We start from the raw sequence: 24,026 nt of genomic DNA on the forward strand, positions 1-24,026 counted from the left end.
TCAGCCCCTCTGTTTCAGCCCCTCTGTTTCTAGCTCTCTGTTTCTCGCCCTCTGTTTCAGCCCCTCTGTTTCAGCCCCTCTGTTTCAGCCCCTCTGTTTCTCGCCCTCTGTTTCAGCCCCTTGGTTTCTCGCCCTCTGTTTCAGTCCCTCTGTTTCGGCCCCTCTGTTTCAGCCCCACTGTTTCTCGCCCTCTGTTTCAGCCCCTCTGTTTCTCGCCCTCTGTTTCAGCCACTCTGCTTCAGCCCCTCTGTTTCTCGCCCTCTGTTTCAGCCCCTCTGTTTCTCGCCCTCTGTTTCAGCCCCTCTGTTTCAGCCCCTCTGTTTCTCGCCCTCTGTTTCAGCCCCTCTGTTTCTCGCCCTCTGTTTCTCGCCCTCTGTTTCAGCCCCTCTGTTTCAGCCCCTCTGTTTCAGCCACTCTGTTTCAGCCCCTCGGTTTCTCACCCTCTGTTTCAGCCCCTCTGTTTCAGCCCTTCTGTTTCAGCCCCTCTGTTTCAGCCCCTCTGTTTCTCGCCATCTGTTTCTCGCCCTCTGTTTCTCGACTTCTGTTTCAGCCCCTCTGTTTCAGCGCCTCTGTTTCCCGCCCTCTGTTTCATGCCTCTGTTTCTCGTCCTCTGTTTCAGCCCCTCTGTTTCAGCCCCCTGTTTCTCGCCCTCTGTTTCAGCCCCTCTGTTTCAGCCCCTCTGTTTCAGCCACTCTGTTTCTCGCCCTCTGTTTCAGCCTCTCTGTTTCTCGCCCTCTGTTTCAGCCCCTCTGTTTCTCGCCCTCTGTTTCAGCCCCTCTGTTTCAGCACCTCTGTTTCAGCCCTCTGTTTCTCGCCCTCTGTTTCAGCCCCTCTGTTTCAGCCCCTCTGTTTCTCGCCCTCTGTTTCAGCCCCTCTGTTTCTCGCCCTCTGTTTCAGCCCCTCTGTTTCTCGCCCTCTGTTTCAGCCCCTCGGTCTCAGCCCCTCTGTTTCAGCACCTCTGTTTCAGCCCCTCTGTTTCTCGCCCTCTGTTTCAGCCCCTCTGTTTCAGCCCCTCTGTTTCAGCCCCACTGTTTCTCGCCCTCTGTTTCAGACCTTCTGTTTCTCGCCCTCTGTTTCAGCCCCTTTGTTTCAGGCCCTCTGTTTCTCGCCCTCTGTTTCAGCCCCTCTGTTTCTCGCCATCTGTTTCAGCCCCTCTGTTTCTCGCCCACTGTTTCAGCCCCTCGGTTTCTCGCCCTCTGTTTCAGCCCCTCCGTTTCTCGCCCTCTGTTTCAGCCCCTCTGTTTCTCGCCCTCTGTTTCAGCCACTCTGCTTCAGCCCCTCTGTTTCTCGCCCTCTGTTTCAGCCCCTCTGTTTCTCGCCCTCTGTTTCAGACCCTCTGTTTCAGCCCCTCTGTTTCTCGCCCTCTGTTTCAGCCCCTCTGTTTCTCGCCCTCTGTTTCTCGCCCTCTGTTTCAGCCCCTCTGTTTCAGCCCCTCTGTTTCAGCCACTCTGTTTCAGCCCCTCGGTTTCTCACCCTCTGTTTCAGCCGATCTGTTTCTCGCCCTCTGTTTCAGCCCCTCTGTTTCAGCCCTTCTGTTTCAGCCCCTCTGTTTCAGCCCCTCTGTTTCTCGCCATCTGTTTCTCGCCCTCTGTTTCTCGACTTCTGTTTCAGCCCCTCTGTTTCAGCGCCTCTGTTTCCCGCCCTCTGTTTCATGCCTCTGTTTCTCGTCCTCTGTTTCAGCCCCTCTGTTTGAGCCCCTCTGTTTCAGCTCCTCTGTTTCTCGCCCTCTGTTTCAGCCCCTCGGTTTCTCGCACTCTGTTTCAGCCCCTCTGTTTCAGCCCCTCTGTTTCAGCCCCTCTGTTTCTCGCCCTCTGTTTCAGCCCCTCTGTTTCAGCCCCTCTGTTTCTAGCTCTCTGTTTCTCGCCCTCTGTTTCAGCCCCTCTGTTTCAGCCCCTCTGTTTCAGCCCCTCTGTTTCTCGCCCTCTGTTTCAGCCCCTTGGTTTCTCGCCCTCTGTTTCAGTCCCTCTGTTTCGGCCCCTCTGTTTCAGCCCCACTGTTTCTCGCCCTCTGTTTCAGCCCCTCTGTTTCTCGCCCTCTGTTTCAGCCACTCTGCTTCAGCCCCTCTGTTTCTCGCCCTCTGTTTCAGCCCCTCTGTTTCTCGCCCTCTGTTTCAGCCCCTCTGTTTCAGCCCCTCTGTTTCTCGCCCTCTGTTTCAGCCCCTCTGTTTCTCGCCCTCTGTTTCTCGCCCTCTGTTTCAGCCCCTCTGTTTCAGCCCCTCTGTTTCAGCCACTCTGTTTCAGCCCCTCGGTTTCTCACCCTCTGTTTCAGCCCCTCTGTTTCAGCCCTCCTGTTTCAGCCCCTCTGTTTCAGCCCCTCTGTTTCTCGCCATCTGTTTCTCGCCCTCTGTTTCTCGACTTCTGTTTCAGCCCCTCTGTTTCAGCGCCTCTGTTTCCCGCCCTCTGTTTCATGCCTCTGTTTCTCGTCCTCTGTTTCAGCCCCTCTGTTTCAGCCCCCTGTTTCTCGCCCTCTGTTTCAGCCCCTCTGTTTCAGCCCCTCTGTTTCAGCCACTCTGTTTCTCGCCCTCTGTTTCAGCCCCTCTGTTTCTTGCCCTCTGTTTCAGCCCCTCTGTTTCTCGCCCTCTGTTTCAGCCCCTCTGTTTCAGCACCTCTGTTTCAGCCCTCTGTTTCTCGCCCTCTGTTTCAGCCCCTCTGTTTCAGCCCCTCTGTTTCTCGCCCTCTGTTTCAGCCCCTCTGTTTCTCGCCCTCTGTTTCAGCCCCTCTGTTTCTCGCCCTCTGTTTCAGCCCCTCGGTCTCAGCCCCTCTGTTTCAGCACCTCTGTTTCAGCCCCTCTGTTTCTCGCCCTCTGTTTCAGCCCCTCTGTTTCAGCCCCTCTGTTTCAGCCCCACTGTTTCTCGCCCTCTGTTTCAGACCCTCTGTTTCTCGCCCTCTGTTTCAGCCCCTTTGTTTCAGGCCCTCTGTTTCTCGCCCTCTGTTTCAGCCCCTCTGTTTCTCGCCCTCTGTTTCAGCCCCTCTGTTTCTCGCCCACTGTTTCAGCCCCTCGGTTTCTCGCCCTCTGTTTCAGCCCCTCCGTTTCTCGCCCTCTGTTTCAGCCCCTCTGTTTCAGCCCCTCAGATTCTCGCCCTCTGTTTCAGCCCCTCTGATTCAGCTCCTCTGTTTCAGCCCCTCTTTTTCTCACCCACTGTTTCAGCCCCTCTACTTCTCGCCCTCTGTTTCAGCCCCTCTGTTCCAGCCCCTCTGTTTCTCACCCTCTGTTTCTCGCCCTCTGTTTCAGCCCCTCTGTTTCAGCCCCTCTGTTTCTCGCCCTCTGTTTCAGCCCCTCTGTTTCTCGCCCTCTGTTTCTCGCCCTCTGTTTCAGCCCCTCTGTTTCAGCACCTCTGTTTCTCGCCCTCTGTTTCAGCCCCTCTGTTTCTCGCCCTCTGTTTCAGCCCCTCTGTTTCAGCCCCTCTGTTTCAGCCCCTCTGTTTCTAGCCCTCTGTTTCAGCCCCTCTGTTTCAGCCCCTCTGTTTCAGCCCCTCTGTTTCTCGCCCCCTGTTTCAGCCCATCTGTTTCAGCCCCTTGGTTTCTCGCCCACTGTTTCAGCACATCTGTTTCAGCTACTCTGTTTCAGCCCCTCTGTTTCTTGCCCTCTGTTTCAGCCCCTCTGTTTCTTGCCCTCTGTTTCAGCCCCTCTGTTTCAGCCCCTCTGTTTCTCGCCCTCTGTTTCTCGCCCTCTGTTTCAGCCCCTCTGTTTCAGCCCCTCTGTTTCAGCCCCTCTGTTTCAGCCCCTTTGTTTCTCGCCCTCTGTTTCAGCCCCTCGGTTTCTCGCCCTCTGTTTCAGCCCCTCTGTTTCAGCCCCTCTGTTTCTCGCCCTCTGTTTCAGCCCCTCTCTTTCTCGCCCTCTGTTTCAGACCCTCTGTTTCAGCCCCTCTGTTTCAGCCCCTCTGTTTTTCGCCCTCTGTTTCAGCCCCTCGGTTTCTCGCCCTCTGTTTCCGCCCCTCTGTTTCTCGCCCTCTGTTTCAGCCCCTCTGTTTCAGCTCCTCTGTTTCAGCCCCTCATTTTCTCACCCACTGTTTCAGCCCCTCTGATTCTCGCCCTCTGTTTCAGCCCCTCTGTTTCAGCCCCTCTGTTTCTCACCCTCTGTTTCAGCCCCTCTGTTTCAGCCCCTCTGTTTCTCGCCATCTGTTTCTCGCCCTCTGTTTCTCGACTTCTGTTTCAGCCCCTCTGTTTCAGCGCCTCTGTTTCCCGCCCTCTGTTTCATGCCTCTGTTTCTCGTCCTCTGTTTCAGCCCCTCTGTTTGAGCCCCTCTGTTTCAGCTCCTCTGTTTCTCGCCCTCTGTTTCAGCCCCTCGGTTTCTCGCACTCTGTTTCAGCCCCTCTGTTTCAGCCCCTCTGTTTCAGCCCCTCTGTTTCTCGCCCTCTGTTTCAGCCCCTCTGTTTCAGCCCCTCTGTTTCTAGCTCTCTGTTTCTCGCCCTCTGTTTCAGCCCCTCTGTTTCAGCCCCTCTGTTTCAGCCGCTCTGTTTCTCGCCCTCTGTTTCAGCCCCTTGGTTTCTCGCCCTCTGTTTCAGTCCCTCTGTTTCGGCCCTCTGTTTCAGCCCCACTGTTTCTCGCCCTCTGTTTCAGCCCCTCTGTTTCTCGCCCTCTGTTTCAGCCACTCTGCTTCAGCCCCTCTGTTTCTCGCCCTCTGTTTCAGCCCCTCTGTTTCTCGCCCTCTGTTTCAGCCCCTCTGTTTCAGCCCCTCTGTTTCTCGCCCTCTGTTTCAGCCCCTCTGTTTCTCGCCCTCTGTTTCTCGCCCTCTGTTTCAGCCCCTCTGTTTCAGCCCCTCTGTTTCAGCCACTCTGTTTCAGCCCCTCGGTTTCTCACCCTCTGTTTCAGCCCCTCTGTTTCTCGCCCTCTGTTTCAGCCCCTCTGTTTCAGCCCTTCTGTTTCAGCCCCTCTGTTTCAGCCCCTCTGTTTCTCGCCATCTGTTTCTCGCCCTCTGTTTCTCGATTTCTGTTTCAGCCCCTCTGTTTCAGCCACTCTGTTTCTCGCCCTCTGTTTCAGCCCCTCTGTTTCTCGCCCTCTGTTTCAGCCCCTCTGTTTCTCGCCCTCTGTTTCATGCCTCTGTTTCTCGTCCTCTGTTTCAGCCCCTCTGTTTCAGCCCCCTGTTTCTCGCCCTCTGTTTCAGCCCCTCTGTTTCAGCCCCTCTGTTTCAGCCACTCTGTTTCTCGCCCTCTGTTTCAGCCCCTCTGTTTCTCGCCCTCTGTTTCAGCCCCTCTGTTTCTCGCCCTCTGTTTCAGCCCCTCTGTTTCAGCCCCTCTGTTTCTCGCCCTCTGTTTCAGCCCCTCAGTTTCAGCCCCTCTGTTTCTCGCCCTCTGTTTCAGCCCCTCTGTTTCTCGCCCTCTGTTTCAGCCCCTCGGTCTCAGCCCCTCTGTTTCAGCACCTCTGTTTCAGCCCCTCTGTTTCTCGCCCTCTGTTTCAGCCCCTCTGTTTCAGCCCCTCTGTTTCAGCCCCACTGTTTCTCGCCCTCTGTTTCAGACCCTCTGTTTCTCGCATCTGTTTCAGCCCCTCTGTTTCAGGCCCTCTGTTTCTCGCCCTCTGTTTCAGCCCCTCTGTTTCTCGCCCTCTGTTTCAGCCCCTCTGTTTCTCGCCCACTGTTTCAGCCCCTCGGTTTCTCGCCCTCTGTTTCAGCCCCTCCGTTTCTCGCCCTCTGTTTCAGCCCCTCTGTTTCAGCCCCTCAGATTCTCGCCCTCTGTTTCAGCCCCTCTGATTCAGCTCCTCTGTTTCAGCCCCTCTGTTCCAGCCCCTCTGTTTCTCACCCTCTGTTTCTCGCCCTCTGTTTCTGCCCTTCTGTTTCAGCCCCTCTGTTTCTCGCCCTCTGTTTCAGCCCCTCTGTTTCTCGCCCTCTGTTTCTCGCCCTCTGTTTCAGCCCCTCTGTTTCAGCACCTCTGTTTCTCGCCCTCTGTTTCAGCCCCTCTGTTTCTCGCCCTCTGTTTCAGCCCCTCTGTTTCAGCCCCTCTGTTTCAGCCCCTCTGTTTCTAGCCCTCTGTTTCAGCCCCTCTGTTTCAGCCCCTCTGTTTCAGCCCCTCTGTTTCTCGCCCCCTGTTTCAGCCCCTCTGTTTCAGCCCCTTGGTTTCTCGCCCACTGTTTCAGCACATCTGTTTCAGCCCCTCTGTTTCAGCCCCTCTGTTTCTTGCCCTCTGTTTCAGCCCCTCTGTTTCTCGCCCTCTGTTTCAGCCCCTCTGTTTCAGCCCCTCTGTTTCTCGCCCTCTGTTTCTCGCCCTCTGTTTCAGCCCCTCTGTTTCAGCCCCTCTGTTTCAGCCCCTCTGTTTCAGCCCCTCTGTTTCTCGCCCTCTGTTTCAGCCCCTCTCTTTCTCGCCCTCTGTTTCAGACCCTCTGTTTCAGACCCTCTGTTTCAGCCCCTCTGTTTTTCGCCCTCTGTTTCAGCCCCTCGGTTTCTCGCCCTCTGTTTCCGCCCCTCTGTTTCTCGCCCTCTGTTTCAGCCCCTCTGTTTCAGCTCCTCTGTTTCAGCCCCTCTTTTTCTCACCCACTGTTTCAGCCCCTCTGATTCTCGCCCTCTGTTTCAGCCCCTCTGTTTCAGCCCCTCTGTTTCTCACCCTCTGTTTCAGCCCCTCTGTTTCAGCCCCTCTGTTTCTCGCCATCTGTTTCTCGCCCTCTGTTTCTCGACTTCTGTTTCAGCCCCTCTGTTTCAGCGCCTCTGTTTCCCGCCCTCTGTTTCATGCCTCTGTTTCTCGTCCTCTGTTTCAGGCCCTCTGTTTCAGCCCCCTGTTTCTCGCCCTCTGTTTCAGCCCCTCTGTTTCAGCCCCTCTGTTTCAGCCACTCTGTTTCTCGCCCTCTGTTTCAGCCCCTCTGTTTCTCGCCCTCTGTTTCAGCCCCTCTGTTTCTCGCCCTCTGTTTCAGCCCCTCTGATTCAGCTCCTCTGTTTCAGCCCCTCTTTTTCTCACCCACTGTTTCAGCCCCTCTACTTCTCGCCCTCTGTTTCAGCCCCTCTGTTCCAGCCCCTCTGTTTCTCACCCTCTGTTTCTCGCCCTCTGTTTCAGCCCCTCTGTTTCAGCCCCTCTGTTTCTCGCCCTCTGTTTCAGCCCCTCTGTTTCTCGCCCTCTGTTTCTCGCCCTCTGTTTCAGCCCCTCTGTTTCAGCACCTCTGTTTCTCGCCCTCTGTTTCAGCCCCTCTGTTTCTCGCCCTCTGTTTCAGCCCCTCTGTTTCAGCCCCTCTGTTTCAGCCCCTCTGTTTCTAGCCCTCTGTTTCAGCCCCTCTGTTTCAGCCCCTCTGTTTCAGCCCCTCTGTTTCTCGCCCCCTGTTTCAGCCCATCTGTTTCAGCCCCTTGGTTTCTCGCCCACTGTTTCAGCACATCTGTTTCAGCTACTCTGTTTCAGCCCCTCTGTTTCTTGCCCTCTGTTTCAGCCCCTCTGTTTCTTGTCCTCTGTTTCAGCCCCTCTGTTTCAGCCCCTCTGTTTCTCGCCCTCTGTATCTCGCCCTCTGTTTCAGCCCCTCTGTTTCAGCCCCTCTGTTTCAGCCCCTCTGTTTCAGCCCCTTTGTTTCTCGCCCTCTGTTTCAGCCCCTCGGTTTCTCGCCCTCTGTTTCAGCCCCTCTGTTTCAGCCCCTCTGTTTCTCGCCCTCTGTTTCAGCCCCTCTCTTTCTCGCCCTCTGTTTCAGACCCTCTGTTTCAGCCCCTCTGTTTCAGCCCCTCTGTTTTTCGCCCTCTGTTTCAGCCCCTCGGTTTCTCGCCCTCTGTTTCCGCCCCTCTGTTTCTCGCCCTCTGTTTCAGCCCCTCTGTTTCAGCTCCTCTGTTTCAGCCCCTCATTTTCTCACCCACTGTTTCAGCCCCTCTGATTCTCGCCCTCTGTTTCAGCCCCTCTGTTTCAGCCCCTCTGTTTCTCACCCTCTGTTTCAGCCCCTCTGTTTCAGCCCCTCTGTTTCTCGCCATCTGTTTCTCGCCCTCTGTTTCTCGACTTCTGTTTCAGCCCCTCTGTTTCAGCGCCTCTGTTTCCCGCCCTCTGTTTCATGCCTCTGTTTCTCGTCCTCTGTTTCAGCCCCTCTGTTTGAGCCCCTCTGTTTCAGCTCCTCTGTTTCTCGCCCTCTGTTTCAGCCCCTCGGTTTCTCGCACTCTGTTTCAGCCCCTCTGTTTCAGCCCCTCTGTTTCAGCCCCTCTGTTTCTCGCCCTCTGTTTCAGCCCCTCTGTTTCAGCCCCTCTGTTTCTAGCTCTCTGTTTCTCGCCCTCTGTTTCAGCCCCTCTGTTTCAGCCCCTCTGTTTCAGCCGCTCTGTTTCTCGCCCTCTGTTTCAGCCCCTTGGTTTCTCGCCCTCTGTTTCAGTCCCTCTGTTTCGGCCCTCTGTTTCAGCCCCACTGTTTCTCGCCCTCTGTTTCAGCCCCTCTGTTTCTCGCCCTCTGTTTCAGCCACTCTGCTTCAGCCCCTCTGTTTCTCGCCCTCTGTTTCAGCCCCTCTGTTTCTCGCCCTCTGTTTCAGCCCCTCTGTTTCAGCCCCTCTGTTTCTCGCCCTCTGTTTCAGCCCCTCTGTTTCTCGCCCTCTGTTTCTCGCCCTCTGTTTCAGCCCCTCTGTTTCAGCCCCTCTGTTTCAGCCACTCTGTTTCAGCCCCTCGGTTTCTCACCCTCTGTTTCAGCCCCTCTGTTTCTCGCCCTCTGTTTCAGCCCCTCTGTTTCAGCCCTTCTGTTTCAGCCCCTCTGTTTCAGCCCCTCTGTTTCTCGCCATCTGTTTCTCGCCCTCTGTTTCTCGATTTCTGTTTCAGCCCCTCTGTTTCAGCGCCTCTGTTTCCCGCCCTCTGTTTCATGCCTCTGTTTCTCGTCCTCTGTTTCAGCCCCTCTGTTTCAGCCCCCTGTTTCTCGCCCTCTGTTTCAGCCCCTCTGTTTCAGCCCCTCTGTTTCAGCCACTCTGTTTCTCGCCCTCTGTTTCAGCCCCTCTGTTTCTCGCCCTCTGTTTCAGCCCCTCTGTTTCTCGCCCTCTGTTTCAGCCCCTCTGTTTCAGCACCTCTGTTTCAGCCCTCTGTTTCTCGCCCTCTGTTTCAGCCCCTCTGTTTCAGCCCCTCTGTTTCTCGCCCTCTGTTTCAGCCCCTCAGTTTCAGCCCCTCTGTTTCTCGCCCTCTGTTTCAGCCCCTCTGTTTCTCGCCCTCTGTTTCAGCCCCTCGGTCTCAGCCCCTCTGTTTCAGCACCTCTGTTTCAGCCCCTCTGTTTCTCGCCCTCTGTTTCAGCCCCTCTGTTTCAGCCCCTCTGTTTCAGCCCCACTGTTTCTCGCCCTCTGTTTCAGACCCTCTGTTTCTCGCCCTCTGTTTCAGCCCCTCTGTTTCAGGCCCTCTGTTTCTCGCCCTCTGTTTCAGCCCCTCTGTTTCTCGCCCTCTGTTTCAGCCCCTCTGTTTCTCGCCCACTGTTTCAGCCCCTCGGTTTCTCGCCCTCTGTTTCAGCCCCTCCGTTTCTCGCCCTCTGTTTCAGCCCCTCTGTTTCAGCCCCTCAGATTCTCGCCCTCTGTTTCAGCCCCTCTGATTCAGCTCCTCTGTTTCAGCCCCTCTGTTCCAGCCCCTCTGTTTCTCACCCTCTGTTTCTCGCCCTCTGTTTCTGCCCTTCTGTTTCAGCCCCTCTGTTTCTCGCCCTCTGTTTCAGCCCCTCTGTTTCTCGCCCTCTGTTTCTCGCCCTCTGTTTCAGCCCCTCTGTTTCAGCACCTCTGTTTCTCGCCCTCTGTTTCAGCCCCTCTGTTTCTCGCCCTCTGTTTCAGCCCCTCTGTTTCAGCCCCTCTGTTTCAGCCTCTCTGTTTCTAGCCCTCTGTTTCAGCCCCTCTGTTTCAGCCCCTCTGTTTCAGCCCCTCTGTTTCTCGCCCCCTGTTTCAGCACCTCTGTTTCAGCCCCTTGGTTTCTCGCCCACTGTTTCAGCACATCTGTTTCAGCCCCTCTGTTTCAGCCCCTCTGTTTCTTGCCCTCTGTTTCAGCACCCTCTGTTTCTCGCCCTCTGTTTCAGCCCCTCTGTTTCAGCCCCTCTGTTTCTCGCCCTCTGTTTCTCGCACTCTGTTTCAGCCCCTCTGTTTCAGCCCCTCTGTTTCAGCCCCTCTGTTTCAGCCCCTCTGTTTCTCGCCCTCTGTTTCAGCCCCTCTCTTTCTCGCCCTCTGTTTCAGACCCTCTGTTTCAGACCCTCTGTTTCAGCCCCTCTGTTTTTCGCCCTCTGTTTCAGCCCCTCTGATTCTCGCCCTCTGTTTCAGCCCCTCTGTTTCAGCCCCTCTGTTTCTCACCCTCTGTTTCAGCCCCTCTGTTTCAGCTCCTCTGTTTCAGCCCCTCTTTTTCTCACCCACTGTTTCAGCCCCTCTGATTCTCGCCCTCTGTTTCAGCCCCTCTGTTTCAGCCCCTCTGTTTCTCACCCTCTGTTTCAGCCCCTCTGTTTCAGCCCCTCTGTTTCTCGCCATCTGTTTCTCGCCCTCTGTTTCTCGACTTCTGTTTCAGCCCCTCTGTTTCAGCGCCTCTGTTTCCCGCCCTCTGTTTCATGCCTCTGTTTCTCGTCCTCTGTTTCAGGCCCTCTGTTTGAGCCCCTCTGTTTCAGCTCCTCTGTTTCTCGCCCTCTGTTTCAGCCCCTCGGTTTCTCGCACTCTGTTTCAGCCCCTCTGTTTCAGCCCCTCTGTTTCAGCCCCTCTGTTTCTCGCCCTCTGTTTCAGCCCCTCTGTTTCAGCCCCTCTGTTTCTAGCTCTCTGTTTCTCGCCCTCTGTTTCAGCCCCTCTGTTTCAGCCCCTCTGTTTCTCGCCCTCTGTTTCAGCCCCTTGGTTTCTCGCCCTCTGTTTCAGTCCCTCTGTTTCGGCCCCTCTGTTTCAGCCCCACTGTTTCTCGCCCTCTGTTTCAGCCCCTCTGTTTCTCGCCCTCTGTTTCAGCCACTCTGCTTCTGCCCCTCTGTTTCTCGCCCTCTGTTTCAGCCCCTCTGTTTCTCGCCCTCTGTTTCAGCCCCTCTGTCTCAGCCCCTCTGTTTCTCGCCCTCTGTTTCAGCCCCTCTGTTTCTCGCCCTCTGTTTCTCGCCCTCTGTTTCAGCCCCTCTGTTTCAGCCCCTCTGTTTCAGCCACTCTGTTTCAGCCCCTCGGTTTCTCACCCTCTGTTTCAGCCCCTCTGTTTCTCGCCCTCTGTTTCAGCCCCTCTGTTTCAGCCCTTCTGTTTCAGCCCCTCTGTTTCAGCCCCTCTGTTTCTCGCCATCTGTTTCTCGCCCTCTGTTTCTCGACTTCTGTTTCAGCCCCTCTGTTTCAGCGCCTCTGTTTCCCGCCCTCTGTTTCATGCCTCTGTTTCTCGTCCTCTGTTTCAGCCCCTCTGTTTCAGCCCCCTGTTTCTCGCCCTCTGTTTCAGCCCCTCTGTTTCAGCCCCTCTGTTTCAGCCCCTCTGTTTCTCGCCCCCTGTTTCAGCACCTCTGTTTCAGCCCCTTGGTTTCTCGCCCACTGTTTCAGCACATCTGTTTCAGCCCCTCTGTTTCAGCCCCTCTGTTTCTTGCCCTCTGTTTCAGCACCCTCTGTTTCTCGCCCTCTGTTTCAGCCCCTCTGTTTCAGCCCCTCTGTTTCTCGCCCTCTGTTTCTCGCACTCTGTTTCAGCCCCTCTGTTTCAGCCCCTCTGTTTCAGCCCCTCTGTTTCAGCCCCTCTGTTTCTCGCCCTCTGTTTCAGCCCCTCTCTTTCTCGCCCTCTGTTTCAGACCCTCTGTTTCAGACCCTCTGTTTCAGCCCCTCTGTTTTTCGCCCTCTGTTTCAGCCCCTCTGATTCTCGCCCTCTGTTTCAGCCCCTCTGTTTCAGCCCCTCTGTTTCTCACCCTCTGTTTCAGCCCCTCTGTTTCAGCTCCTCTGTTTCAGCCCCTCTTTTTCTCACCCACTGTTTCAGCCCCTCTGATTCTCGCCCTCTGTTTCAGCCCCTCTGTTTCAGCCCCTCTGTTTCTCACCCTCTGTTTCAGCCCCTCTGTTTCAGCCCCTCTGTTTCTCGCCATCTGTTTCTCGCCCTCTGTTTCTCGACTTCTGTTTCAGCCCCTCTGTTTCAGCGCCTCTGTTTCCCGCCCTCTGTTTCATGCCTCTGTTTCTCGTCCTCTGTTTCAGGCCCTCTGTTTGAGCCCCTCTGTTTCAGCTCCTCTGTTTCTCGCCCTCTGTTTCAGCCCCTCGGTTTCTCGCACTCTGTTTCAGCCCCTCTGTTTCAGCCCCTCTGTTTCAGCCCCTCTGTTTCTCGCCCTCTGTTTCAGCCCCTCTGTTTCAGCCCCTCTGTTTCTAGCTCTCTGTTTCTCGCCCTCTGTTTCAGCCCCTCTGTTTCAGCCCCTCTGTTTCTCGCCCTCTGTTTCAGCCCCTTGGTTTCTCGCCCTCTGTTTCAGTCCCTCTGTTTCGGCCCCTCTGTTTCAGCCCCACTGTTTCTCGCCCTCTGTTTCAGCCCCTCTGTTTCTCGCCCTCTGTTTCAGCCACTCTGCTTCTGCCCCTCTGTTTCTCGCCCTCTGTTTCAGCCCCTCTGTTTCTCGCCCTCTGTTTCAGCCCCTCTGTCTCAGCCCCTCTGTTTCTCGCCCTCTGTTTCAGCCCCTCTGTTTCTCGCCCTCTGTTTCTCGCCCTCTGTTTCAGCCCCTCTGTTTCAGCCCCTCTGTTTCAGCCACTCTGTTTCAGCCCCTCGGTTTCTCACCCTCTGTTTCAGCCCCTCTGTTTCTCGCCCTCTGTTTCAGCCCCTCTGTTTCAGCCCTTCTGTTTCAGCCCCTCTGTTTCAGCCCCTCTGTTTCTCGCCATCTGTTTCTCGCCCTCTGTTTCTCGACTTCTGTTTCAGCCCCTCTGTTTCAGCGCCTCTGTTTCCCGCCCTCTGTTTCATGCCTCTGTTTCTCGTCCTCTGTTTCAGCCCCTCTGTTTCAGCCCCCTGTTTCTCGCCCTCTGTTTCAGCCCCTCTGTTTCAGCCCCTCTGTTTCAGCCACTCTGTTTCTCGCCCTCTGTTTCAGCCCCTCTGTTTCTCGCCCTCTGTTTCAGCCCCTCTGTTTCTCGCCCTCTGTTTCAGCCCCTCTGTTTCAGCACCTCTGTTTCAGCCCTCTGTTTCTCGCCCTCTGTTTCAGCCCCTCTGTTTCAGCCCCTCTGTTTCTCGCCCTCTGTTTCAGCCCCTCTGTTTCAGCCCCTCTGTTTCTCGCCCTCTGTTTCAGCCCCTCTGTTTCTCGCCCTCTGTTTCAGCCCCTCGGTCTCAGCCCCTCTGTTTCAGCACCTCTGTTTCAGCCCCTCTGTTTCTCGCCCTCTGTTTCAGCCCCTCTGTTTCAGCCCCTCTGTTTCAGCCCCACTGTTTCTCGCCCTCTGTTTCAGCCCCTCTGTTTCTTGCCCTCTGTTTCAGCCCCTCTGTTTCTCGCCCTCTGTTTCAGCCCCTCTGTTTCTCGCCTACTGTTTCAGCCCCTCGGTTTCTCGCCCTCTGTTTCAGCCCCTCCGTTTCTCGCCCTCTGTTTCAGCCCCTCTGTTTCAGCCCCTCAGATTCTCGCCCTCTGTTTCAGCCCCTCTGATTCAGCTCCTCTGTTTCAGCCCCTCTTTTTCTCACCCACTGTTTCAGCCCCTCTACTTCTCGCCCTCTGTTTCAGCCCCTCTGTTCCAGCCCCTCTGTTTCTCACCCTCTGTTTCTCGCCCTCTGTTTCAGCCCCTCTGTTTCAGCCCCTCTGTTTCTCGCCCTCTGTTTCAGCCCCTCTGTTTCTCGCCCTCTGTTTCTCGCCCTCTGTTTCAGCCCCTCTGTTTCAGCACCTCTGTTTCTCGCCCTCTGTTTCAGCCCCTCTGTTTCTCGCCCTCTGTTTCAGCCCCTCTGTTTCAGCCCCTCTGTTTCAGCCCCTCTGTTTCTAGCCCTCTGTTTCAGCCCCTCTGTTTCAGCCCCTCTGTTTCAGCCCCTCTGTTTCTCGCCCCCTGTTTCAGCCCATCTGTTTCAGCCCCTTGGTTTCTCGCCCACTGTTTCAGCACATCTGTTTCAGCCCCTCTGTTTCAGCCCCTCTGTTTCTTGCCCTCTGTTTCAGCCCCTCTGTTTCTCGCCCTCTGTTTCAGCCCCTCTGTTTCAGCCCCTCTGTTTCTCGCCCTCCTTTTCTCGCCCTCTGTTTCAGCCCCTCTGTTTCAGCCACTCTGTTTCAGCCCCTCTGTTTCAGCCCCTTTGTTTCTCGCCCTCTGTTTCAGCCCCTCGGTTTCTCGCCCTCTGTTTCAGCCCCTCTGTTTCAGCCCCTCTGTTTCTCGCCCTCTGTTTCAGCCCCTCTCTTTCTCGCCCTCTGTTTCAGACCCTCTGTTTCAGCCCCTCTGTTTCAGCCCCTCTGTTTTTCGCCCTCTGTTTCAGCCCCTCGGTTTCTCGCCCTCTGTTTCCGCCCCTCGGTTTCTCGCCCTCTGTTTCAGCCCCTCTGTTTCAGCTCCTCTGTTTCAGCCCCTCTTTTTCTCACCCACTCTTTCAGCCCCTCTGATTCTCGCCCTCTGTTTCAGCCCCTCTGTTTCAGCCCCTCTGTTTCTCACCCTCTGTTTCAGCCCCTCTGTTTAAGCCCCTCTGTTTCAGCCCCTCTGTTTCAGCCCCTCGGTTTCTCGCCCTCTGTTTCAGCCCCTCTGTTTCAGCTCCTCTGTTTCGGCCCCTCTGTTTCTCGGCCTCTAATTCAGCCCCTCTGTTTCTCGCCCTCATTTCAGCCCCTCTGTTTGAGCCCCTCTGTTTCAGCCCCTCTGTTTCTCGCCCTCTGTTTCAGCCCCTCGGTTTCTCGCCCTCTGTTTCAGCCCCTCTGTTTCAGCCCCTCTGTTTCAGCCCCTCTGTTTCTCGCCCTCTGTTTCAGCCCCTCTGTTTCTCGCCCTCTGTTTCAGCCCCTCGGTTTCTCGCCCTCTGTTTCAGCCCCTCTGTTTCAGCCCCTCTGTTTCAGCCCCTCTGTTTCTCGCCCTCTGTTTCAGCCCCTCTGTTTCAGCCACTCTGTATCAGCTCCTCTGTTTCAGCCCCTCTTTTTCTCACCCACTGTTTCAGCCCCTCTGCTTCTCGCCCTCTGTTTCAGCCCCTCTGTTTCAGCCCCTCTGTTTCTCACCCTCTGTTTCAGCCCCTCTGTTTCAGCCCCTCTGTTTCAGCCCCTCTGTTTCAGCCCCTCTTTTTCTCGCCCTCTGTTTCAGCCCCTCTGTTTCAGCCCCTCTGTTTCAGCCCCTCTGTTTCCAGCCCTCTGTTTCAGCCCCTCTGTTTCAGCCCCTCTGTTTCAGCCCCTCTGTTTCTCGCCCCCTGTTTCAGCCCATCTGTTTCAGCCCCTTGGTTTCTCGCCCACTGTTTCAGCACATCTGTTTCAGCCCCTCTGTTTCAGCCCCTCTGTTTCTTGCCCTCTGTTTCAGCCCCTCTGTTTCTCGCCCTCTGTTTCAGCCCCTCTGTTTCAGCCCCTCTGTTTCTCGGCCTCTTTTTCTCGCCCTCTGTTTCAGCCCCTCTGTTTCAGCCCCTCTGTTTCAGCCCCTCTGTTTCAGCCCCTTTGTTTCTCGCCCTCTGTTTCAGCCCCTCGGTTTCTCGCCCTCTGTTTCAGCCCCTCTGTTTCAGCCCCTCTGTTTCTCGCCCTCTGTTTCAGCCCCTCTCTTTCTCGCCCTCTGTTTCAGACCCTCTGTTTCAGCCCCTCTGTTTCTCGCCCTCTGTTTCAGCCCCTCTGTTTCTCGCCCTCTGTTTCAGCCCCTCGGTTTCTCGCCCTCTGTTTCAGCCCCTCTGTTTCAGCCCCTCTGTTTCAGCCCCTCTGTTTCTCGCCCTCTGTTTCAGCCCCTCTGTTTCAGCCACTCTGTTTCAGCTCCTCTGTTTCAGCCCCTCTTTTTCTCACCCACTGTTTCAGCCCCTCTGCTTCTCGCCCTCTGTTTCAGCCCCTCTGTTTCAGCCCCTCTGTTTCTCACCCTCTGTTTCAGCCCCTCTGTTTCAGCCCCTCTGTTTCAGCCCCTCTGTTTCAGCCCCTCTTTTTCTCGCCCTCTGTTTCAGCCCCTCTGTTTCAGCCCCTCTGTTTCAGCCCCTCTGTTTCTAGCCCTCTGTTTCAGCCCCTCTGTTTCAGCCCCTCTGTTTCAGCCCCTCTGTTTCTCGCCCCCTGTTTCAGCCCATCTGTTTCAGCCCCTTGGTTTCTCGCCCACTGTTTCAGCACATCTGTTTCAGCCCCTCTGTTTCAGCCCCTCTGTTTCTTGCCCTCTGTTTCAGCCCCTCTGTTTCTCGCCCTCTGTTTCAGCCCCTCTGTTTCAGCCCCTCTGTTTCTCGCCCTCTTTTTCTCGCCCTCTGTTTCAGCCCCTCTGTTTCAGCCCCTCTGTTTCAGCCCCTCTGTTTCAGCCCCTTTGTTTCTCGCCCTCTGTTTCAGCCCCTCGGTTTCTCGCCCTCTGTTTCAGCCCCTCTGTTTCAGCCCCTCTGTTTCTCGCCCTCTGTTTCAGCCCCTCTCTTTCTCGCCCTCTGTTTCAGACCCTCTGTTTCAGCCCCTCTGTTTTTCGCCCTCTGTTTCAGCCCCTCGGTTTCTCGCCCTCTGTTTCCGCCCCTCTGTTTCTCGCCCTCTGTTTCAGCCCCTCTGTTTCAGCTCCTCTGTTTCAGCCCCTCTTTTTCTCACCCACTGTTTCAGCCCCTCTGATTCTCGCCCTCTGTTTCAGCCCCTCTGTTTCAGCCCCTCTGTTTCTCACCCTCTGTTTCAGCCCCTCTGTTTAATCCCCTCTGTTTCAGCCCCTCTGTTTCAGCCCCTCGGTTTCTCGCCCTCTGTTTCAGACCCTCTGTTTCAGCCCCTCTGTTTCAGCCCCTCTGTTTTTCGCCCTCTGTTTCAGCCCCTCGGTTTCTCGCCCTCTGTTTCCGCCCCTCTGTTTCTCGCCCTCTGTTTCAGCCCCTCTGTTTCAGCTCCTCTGTTTCAGCCCCTCTTTTTCTCACCCACTGTTTCAGCCCCTCTGATTCTCGCCCTCTGTTTCAGCCCCTCTGTTTCAGCCCCTCTGTTTCTCACCCTCTGTTTCAGCCCCTCTGTTTATGCCCCTCTGTTTCAGCCCCTCTGTTTCAGCCCCTCGGTTTCTCGCCCTCTGTTTCAGCCCCTCTGTTTCAGCTCCTCTGTTTCGGCCCCTCTGTTTCTCGCCCTCTAATTCAGCCCCTCTGTTTCTCGCCCTCATTTCAGCCCCTCTGTTTGAGCCCCTCTGTTTCAGCCCCTCTGTTTCTCGCCCTCTGTTTCAGCCCCTCGGTTTCTCGCCCTCTGTTTCAGCCCCTCTGTTTCAGCCCCTAAATTTCAGCCCCTCTGTTTCTCGCCCTCTGTTTCAGCCCCTCTGTTTCTCGCCCTCTGTTTCAGCCCCTCGGTTTCTCGCCCTCTGTTTCAGTCCCTCTGTTTCAGCCCCTCTGTTTCAGCGCCTCTGTTTCTCGCCCTCTGTTTCAGCCCCTCTGTTTCAGCCACTCTGTTTCAGCTCCTCTGTTTCAGCCCCTCTTTTTCTCACCCACTGTTTCAGCCCCTCTGCTTCTCGCCCTCTGTTTCAGCCCCTCTGTTTCAGCCCCTCTGTTTCTCACCCTCTGTTTCAGCCCCTCTGTTTCAGCCCCTCTGTTTCAGCCCCTCTGTTTCAGCCTCTCGGTTTCTCGCCCTCTGTTTCAGCCCCTCTGTTTCAGCTCCTCTGTTTCGGCCCCTCTGTTTCTCGCCCTCTAATTCAGTCCCTCTGTTTCTCGCCCTCATTTCAGCCCCTCTGTTTGAGCCCCTCTGTTTCAGCCCCTCTGTTTCTCGCCCTCTGTTTCAGCCCCTCGGTTTCTCGCCCTCTGTTTCAGCCCCTCTGTTTCAGCCCCTCTGTTTCAGCCCCTCTGTTTCTCGCCCTCTGTTTCAGCCCCTCTGTTTCTCGCCCTCTGTTTCAGCCCCTCTGTTTCTCGCCCTCTGTTTCAGCCCCTCTGTTTCAGCCCCTCTGTTTCCCGCCCTCTGTTTCAACCCCTCGGTTTCTCGCCCACTGTTTTAGCCCCTCTGTTTCAGCACCACTGTTTCAGCCCCTCTGTTTCAGCCCCTCTGTTTCTCACCCTCTGTTTCAGCCCTTCGGTTTCTCGCCCTCTGTTTCAGCCCATCTGTTTCAGCCCCTCTGTTTCAGCCCCTCGGTTTCTCGCCCTCTGTTTCAGCCCCTCTGTTTCAGCCCTTCTGTTTCTCGCCCTCTGTTTCAGCCCCTCTGTTTCAGCCCCTCTGTTTCAGCCCCTCTGTTTCTTGCCCCCTGTTTCAGCCCCTCTGTTTCAGCCCCTCTGTTTCTCGCCCTATGTTTCTTGCCCTCTGTTTCAGCCCCTCTGTTTCTCGCCCACTGTTTCAGCCCCTCTGTTTCAGCCCCTCTGTTTCTAGCCTTCTGTTTCTCGCCCTCTGTTTCAGCCCCTCAGTTTCAGCCCCTCTGTTTCAGCCCCTCTGTTTCTCGCCCTCTGTTTCAGCCCCTCGGTTTCTCGCCCTCTGTTTCAGCCCCTCTGTTTCGGCCCCTCTGTTTCAGCCCCACTGTTTCTCGCCCTCTGTTTCAGCCCACCTGTTTCTCGCCCTCTGTTTCAGCCCCTCTGTTTCTCGCGCTCTGTTTCTGCCCCTCTGTTTGAGCCCCTCTGTTTCTCGCCCTCTGTTTCAGCCCCTCTGTTTCTCGCCCTCTGTTTCAGCCCCTCTGTTTCTCGCCCTCTGTTTCAGCCCCTCTGTTTCAGCCCCTCTGTTTCCCGCCCTCTGTTTCAACCCCTCGGTTTCTCGCCCACTGTTTTAGCCCCTCTGTTTCAGCACCACTGTTTCAGCCCCTCTGTTTCAGCCCCTCTGTTTCTCACCCTCTGTTTCAGCCCCTCGGTTTCTCGCCCTCTGTTTCAGCCCCTCTGTTTCTCGCCCTCTGTTTCAGCCCCTCGGTTTCTCGCCCTCTGTTTCAGCCCCTCTGTTTCAGCCCTTCTGTTTCTCGCCCTCTGTTTCAGCCCCTCTGTTTCAGCCCCTCTGTTTCAGCCCCTCTGTTTCTTGCCCCCTGTTTCAGCCCCTCTGTTTCAGCCCCTCTGTTTCTCGCCCTATGTTTCTTGCCCTCTGTTTCAGCCCCTCTGTTTCTCGCCCTCTGTTTCAGCCCCTCTGTTTCAGCCCCTCTGTTTCTAGCCTTCTGTTTCTCGCCCTCTGTTTCAGCCCCTCTGTTTCAGCCCCTCTGTTTCAGCCCCTCTGTTTCTCGCCCTCTGTTTCAGCCCCTCGGTTTCTCGCCCTCTGTTTCAGCCCCTCTGTTTCGGCCCCTCTGTTTCAGCCCCACTGTTTCTCGCCCTCTATTTCAGCCCACCTGTTTCTCGCCCTCTGTTTCAGCCCCTCTGTTTCTCGCCCTCTGTTTCTGCCCCTCTGTTTGAGCCCCTCTGTTTCTCGCCCTCTGTTTCAGCCCCTCGGTTTCTCGCCCTCTGTTTCCGCCCCTCTGCTTCTTCCCCTCTGTTTCAGCCCCTCTGTTTCAGCCCCTCTGTTTCAGCTCCTCTGTTTCTCGCCCTCTGTTTCAGCCCCTCGGTTTCTCGCCCCCTGTTTCTCCCCCTCTGTCTCAGCGCCTCTGTTTCAGCCCCTCTGTTTCTCGCCCCCTATTCCAGCCCCTCTGTTTCAGCCCCTCTGTTTCTCGCCCCCTGTTTCAGCCCCTCTGTTTCAGCCCCTCTGTTTCTCGCCCTCTGTTTCAGCCCCTCTGTTTCAGCTCCTCTGTTTCAGCCCCTCTTTTTCTCACCCACTGTTTCAGCCCCTCTGCTTCTCGCCCTCTGTTTCAGCCCCTCGGTTTCTCGCCCTCTGTTTCAGCCCCTCTGTTTCAGCCCCTAAATTTCAGCCCCTCTGTTTCTCGCCCTCTGTTTCAGCCCCTCTGTTTCTCGCCCTCTGTTTCAGCCCCTCGGTTTCTCGCCCTCTGTTTCAGTCCCTCTGTTTCAGCCCCTCTGTTTCAGCGCCTCTGTTTCTCGCCCTCTGTTTCAGCCCCTCTGTTTCAGCCACTCTGTTTCAGCTCCTCTGTTTCAGCCCCTCTTTTTCTCACCCACTGTTTCAGCCCCTCTGCTTCTCGCCCTCTGTTTCAGCCCCTCTGTTTCAGCCCCTCTGTTTCTCACCCTCTGTTTCAGCCCCTCTGTTTCAGCCCCTCTGTTTCAGCCCCTCTGTTTCAGCCTCTCGGTTTCTCGCCCTCTGTTTCAGCCCCTCTGTTTCAGCTCCTCTGTTTCGGCCCCTCTGTTTCTCGCCCTCTAATTCAGTCCCTCTGTTTCTCGCCCTCATTTCAGCCCCTCTGTTTGAGCCCCTCTGTTTCAGCCCCTCTGTTTCTCGCCCTCTGTTTCAGCCCCTCGGTTTCTCGCCCTCTGTTTCAGCCCCTCTGTTTCAGCCCCTCTGTTTCAGCCCCTCTGTTTCTCGCCCTCTGTTTCAGCCCCTCTGTTTCTCGCCCTCTGTTTCAGCCCCTCTGTTTCTCGCCCTCTGTTTCAGCCCCTCTGTTTCAGCCCCTCTGTTTCCCGCCCTCTGTTTCAACCCCTCGGTTTCTCGCCCACTGTTTTAGCCCCTCTGTTTCAGCACCACTGTTTCAGCCCCTCTGTTTCAGCCCCTCTGTTTCTCACCCTCTGTTTCAGCCCTTCGGTTTCTCGCCCTCTGTTTCAGCCCATCTGTTTCAGCCCCTCTGTTTCAGCCCCTCGGTTTCTCGCCCTCTGTTTCAGCCCCTCTGTTTCAGCCCTTCTGTTTCTCGCCCTCTGTTTCAGCCCCTCTGTTTCAGCCCCTCTGTTTCAGCCCCTCTGTTTCTTGCCCCCTGTTTCAGCCCCTCTGTTTCAGCCCCTCTGTTTCTCGCCCTCTGTTTCAGCCCCTCTGTTTCTCGCCCTCTGTTTCAGCCCCTCTGTTTCTCGCCCTCTGTTTCAGCCCCTCTGTTTCAGCCCCTCTGTTTCCCGCCCTCTGTTTCAACCCCTCGGTTTCTCGCCCACTGTTTTAGCCCCTCTGTTTCAGCACCACTGTTTCAGCCCCTCTGTTTCAGCCCCTCTGTTTCTCACCCTCTGTTTCAGCCCTTCGGTTTCTCGCCCTCTGTTTCAGCCCATCTGTTTCAGCCCCTCTGTTTCAGCCCCTCGGTTTCTCGCCCTCTGTTTCAGCCCCTCTGTTTCAGCCCTTCTGTTTCTCGCCCTCTGTTTCAGCCCCTCTGTTTCAGCCCCTCTGTTTCAGCCCCTCTGTTTCTTGCCCCCTGTTTCAGCCCCTCTGTTTCAGCCCCTCTGTTTCTCGCCCTATGTTTCTTGCCCTCTGTTTCAGCCCCTCTGTTTCTCGCCCACTGTTTCAGCCCCTCTGTTTCAGCCCCTCTGTTTCTAGCCTTCTGTTTCTCGCCCTCTGTTTCAGCCCCTCAGTTTCAGCCCCTCTGTTTCAGCCCCTCTGTTTCTCGCCCTCTGTTTCAGCCCCTCGGTTTCTCGCCCTCTGTTTCAGCCCCTCTGTTTCGGCCCCTCTGTTTCAGCCCCACTGTTTCTCGCCCTCTGTTTCAGCCCACCTGTTTCTCGCCCTCTGTTTCAGCCCCTCTGTTTCTCGCGCTCTGTTTCTGCCCCTCTGTTTGAGCCCCTCTGTTTCTCGCCCTCTGTTTCAGCCCCTCTGTTTCTCGCCCTCTGTTTCAGCCCCTCTGTTTCTCGCCCTCTGTTTCAGCCCCTCTGTTTCAGCCCCTCTGTTTCCCGCCCTCTGTTTCAACCCCTCGGTTTCTCGCCCACTGTTTTAGCCCCTCTGTTTCAGCACCACTGTTTCAGCCCCTCTGTTTCAGCCCCTCTGTTTCTCACCCTCTGTTTCAGCCCCTCGGTTTCTCGCCCTCTGTTTCAGCCCCTCTGTTTCTCGCCCTCTGTTTCAGCCCCTCGGTTTCTCGCCCTCTGTTTCAGCCCCTCTGTTTCAGCCCTTCTGTTTCTCGCCCTCTGTTTCAGCCCCTCTGTTTCAGCCCCTCTGTTTCAGCCCCTCTGTTTCTTGCCCCCTGTTTCAGCCCCTCTGTTTCAGCCCCTCTGTTTCTCGCCCTATGTTTCTTGCCCTCTGTTTCAGCCCCTCTGTTTCTCGCCCTCTGTTTCAGCCCCTCTGTTTCAGCCCCTCTGTTTCTAGCCTTCTGTTTCTCGCCCTCTGTTTCAGCCCCTCTGTTTCAGCCCCTCTGTTTCAGCCCCTCTGTTTCTCGCCCTCTGTTTCAGCCCCTCGGTTTCTCGCCCTCTGTTTCAGCCCCTCTGTTTCGGCCCCTCTGTTTCAGCCCCACTGTTTCTCGCCCTCTATTTCAGCCCACCTGTTTCTCGCCCTCTGTTTCAGCCCCTCTGTTTCTCGCCCTCTGTTTCTGCCCCTCTGTTTGAGCCCCTCTGTTTCTCGCCCTCTGTTTCAGCCCCTCGGTTTCTCGCCCTCTGTTTCCGCCCCTCTGCTTCTTCCCCTCTGTTTCAGCCCCTCTGTTTCAGCCCCTCTGTTTCAGCTCCTCTGTTTCTCGCCCTCTGTTTCAGCCCCTCGGTTTCTCGCCCCCTGTTTCTCCCCCTCTGTCTCAGCGCCTCTGTTTCAGCCCCTCTGTTTCTCGCCCCCTATTCCAGCCCCTCTGTTTCAGCCCCTCTGTTTCTCGCCCCCTGTTTCAGCCCCTCTGTTTCAGCCCCTCTGTTTCTCGCCCTCTGTTTCAGCCCCTCTGTTTCAGCTCCTCTGTTTCAGCCCCTCTTTTTCTCACCCACTGTTTCAGCCCCTCTGCTTCTCGCCCTCTGTTTCAGCCCCTCGGTTTCTCGCCCTCTGTTTCAGCCCCTCTGTTTCAGCCCCTAAATTTCAGCCCCTCTGTTTCTCGCCCTCTGTTTCAGCCCCTCTGTTTCTCGCCCTCTGTTTCAGCCCCTCGGTTTCTCGCCCTCTGTTTCAGTCCCTCTGTTTCAGCCCCTCTGTTTCAGCGCCTCTGTTTCTCGCCCTCTGTTTCAGCCCCTCTGTTTCAGCCACTCTGTTTCAGCTCCTCTGTTTCAGCCCCTCTTTTTCTCACCCACTGTTTCAGCCCCTCTGCTTCTCGCCCTCTGTTTCAGCCCCTCTGTTTCAGCCCCTCTGTTTCTCACCCTCTGTTTCAGCCCCTCTGTTTCAGCCCCTCTGTTTCAGCCCCTCTGTTTCAGCCTCTCGGTTTCTCGCCCTCTGTTTCAGCCCCTCTGTTTCAGCTCCTCTGTTTCGGCCCCTCTGTTTCTCGCCCTCTGTTTCTTGCCCTCTGTTTCAGCCCCTCTGTTTCTCGCCCTCTGTTTCAGCCCCTCTGTTTCAGCCCCTCTGTTTCTAGCCCTCTGTTTCTCGCCGTCTGTTTCAGCCCCTCTGTTTCAGCCCCTCTGTTTCAGCCCCTCTGTTTCTCGCACTCTGTTTCAGCCCCTCGGTTTCTTGCCCTCTGTTTCAGCCCCTCTGTTTCGGCCCCTCTGTTTCAGCCCCTCTGTTTCTCGCCCTCTGTTTCAGCCCCTCGGTTTCTTGCCCTCTGTTTCAGCCCCTCTGTTTCGGCCCCTCTGTTTCAGCCCCACTGTTTCTCGCCCTCTGTTTCAGCCCCTCTGTTTCTCGCCCTCTGTTTCAGCCCCTCTGTTTCAGCCCCTCTGTTTCTCGCCCTCTGTTTCAGCCCCTCTGTTTCTTGCCCTCTGTTTCAGCCCCTCTGTTTCTCGCCCTCTGTTTCAGCCCCTCGGTTTCTCGCCCACTGTTTCCGCCCCTCTGTTTCTCGCCCTCTGTTTCAGACCCTCTGTTTCAGCTCCTCTATTTCAGCCCCTCTTTTTCTCACCCACTGTTTCAGCCCCTCTGCTTCTCGCCCTCTGTTTCAGCCCCCCTGTTTCAGACCCTCTGTTTCAGCCCCTCGGTTTCTCGCCCTCTGTTTCAGCCCCTCTGTTTCAGCTCCTCTGTTTCAGCCCCTCTGTTTCTCGCCCTCTTATTCAGCCCCTCTGTTTCTCGCCCTCTGTTTCAGCCCCTCTGTTTGAGCCCCTCTGTTTCAGCTCCTCTGTTTCTCGCCCTCTGTTTCAGCCCCTCGGTTTCTCGCACTCTGTTTCAGCCCCTCTGTTTCAGCCCCTCTGTTTCAGCCCCTCTGTTTCTCGCCCTCTGTTTCAGCCCCTCTGTTTCTCGCCCTCTGTTTCAGCCCCTCTGTTTCAGCCCCTCTGTTTCAGCCCCTCTGTTTCTCGCCCTCTGTTTCAGCCCCTTGGTTTCTCAGCCTCTGTTTTAGGCCCTCTGTTTCAGCCCCTCTGTTTCAGCCCCTCTGTTTCAGCCCCTCTGTATCTCACCCACCTTTTGAGCCCCTCGGTTTCTCGCCCTCTGTTTCAGCCCCTCTGTTTCAGCCCCTCTGTTTCACCCCTCGGTTTCT

This window comes from Chiloscyllium punctatum, chromosome 10, assembly GCF_047496795.1.
Source record: "Chiloscyllium punctatum isolate Juve2018m chromosome 10, sChiPun1.3, whole genome shotgun sequence".
Classification (NCBI taxonomy): domain Eukaryota; kingdom Metazoa; phylum Chordata; class Chondrichthyes; order Orectolobiformes; family Hemiscylliidae; genus Chiloscyllium; species Chiloscyllium punctatum.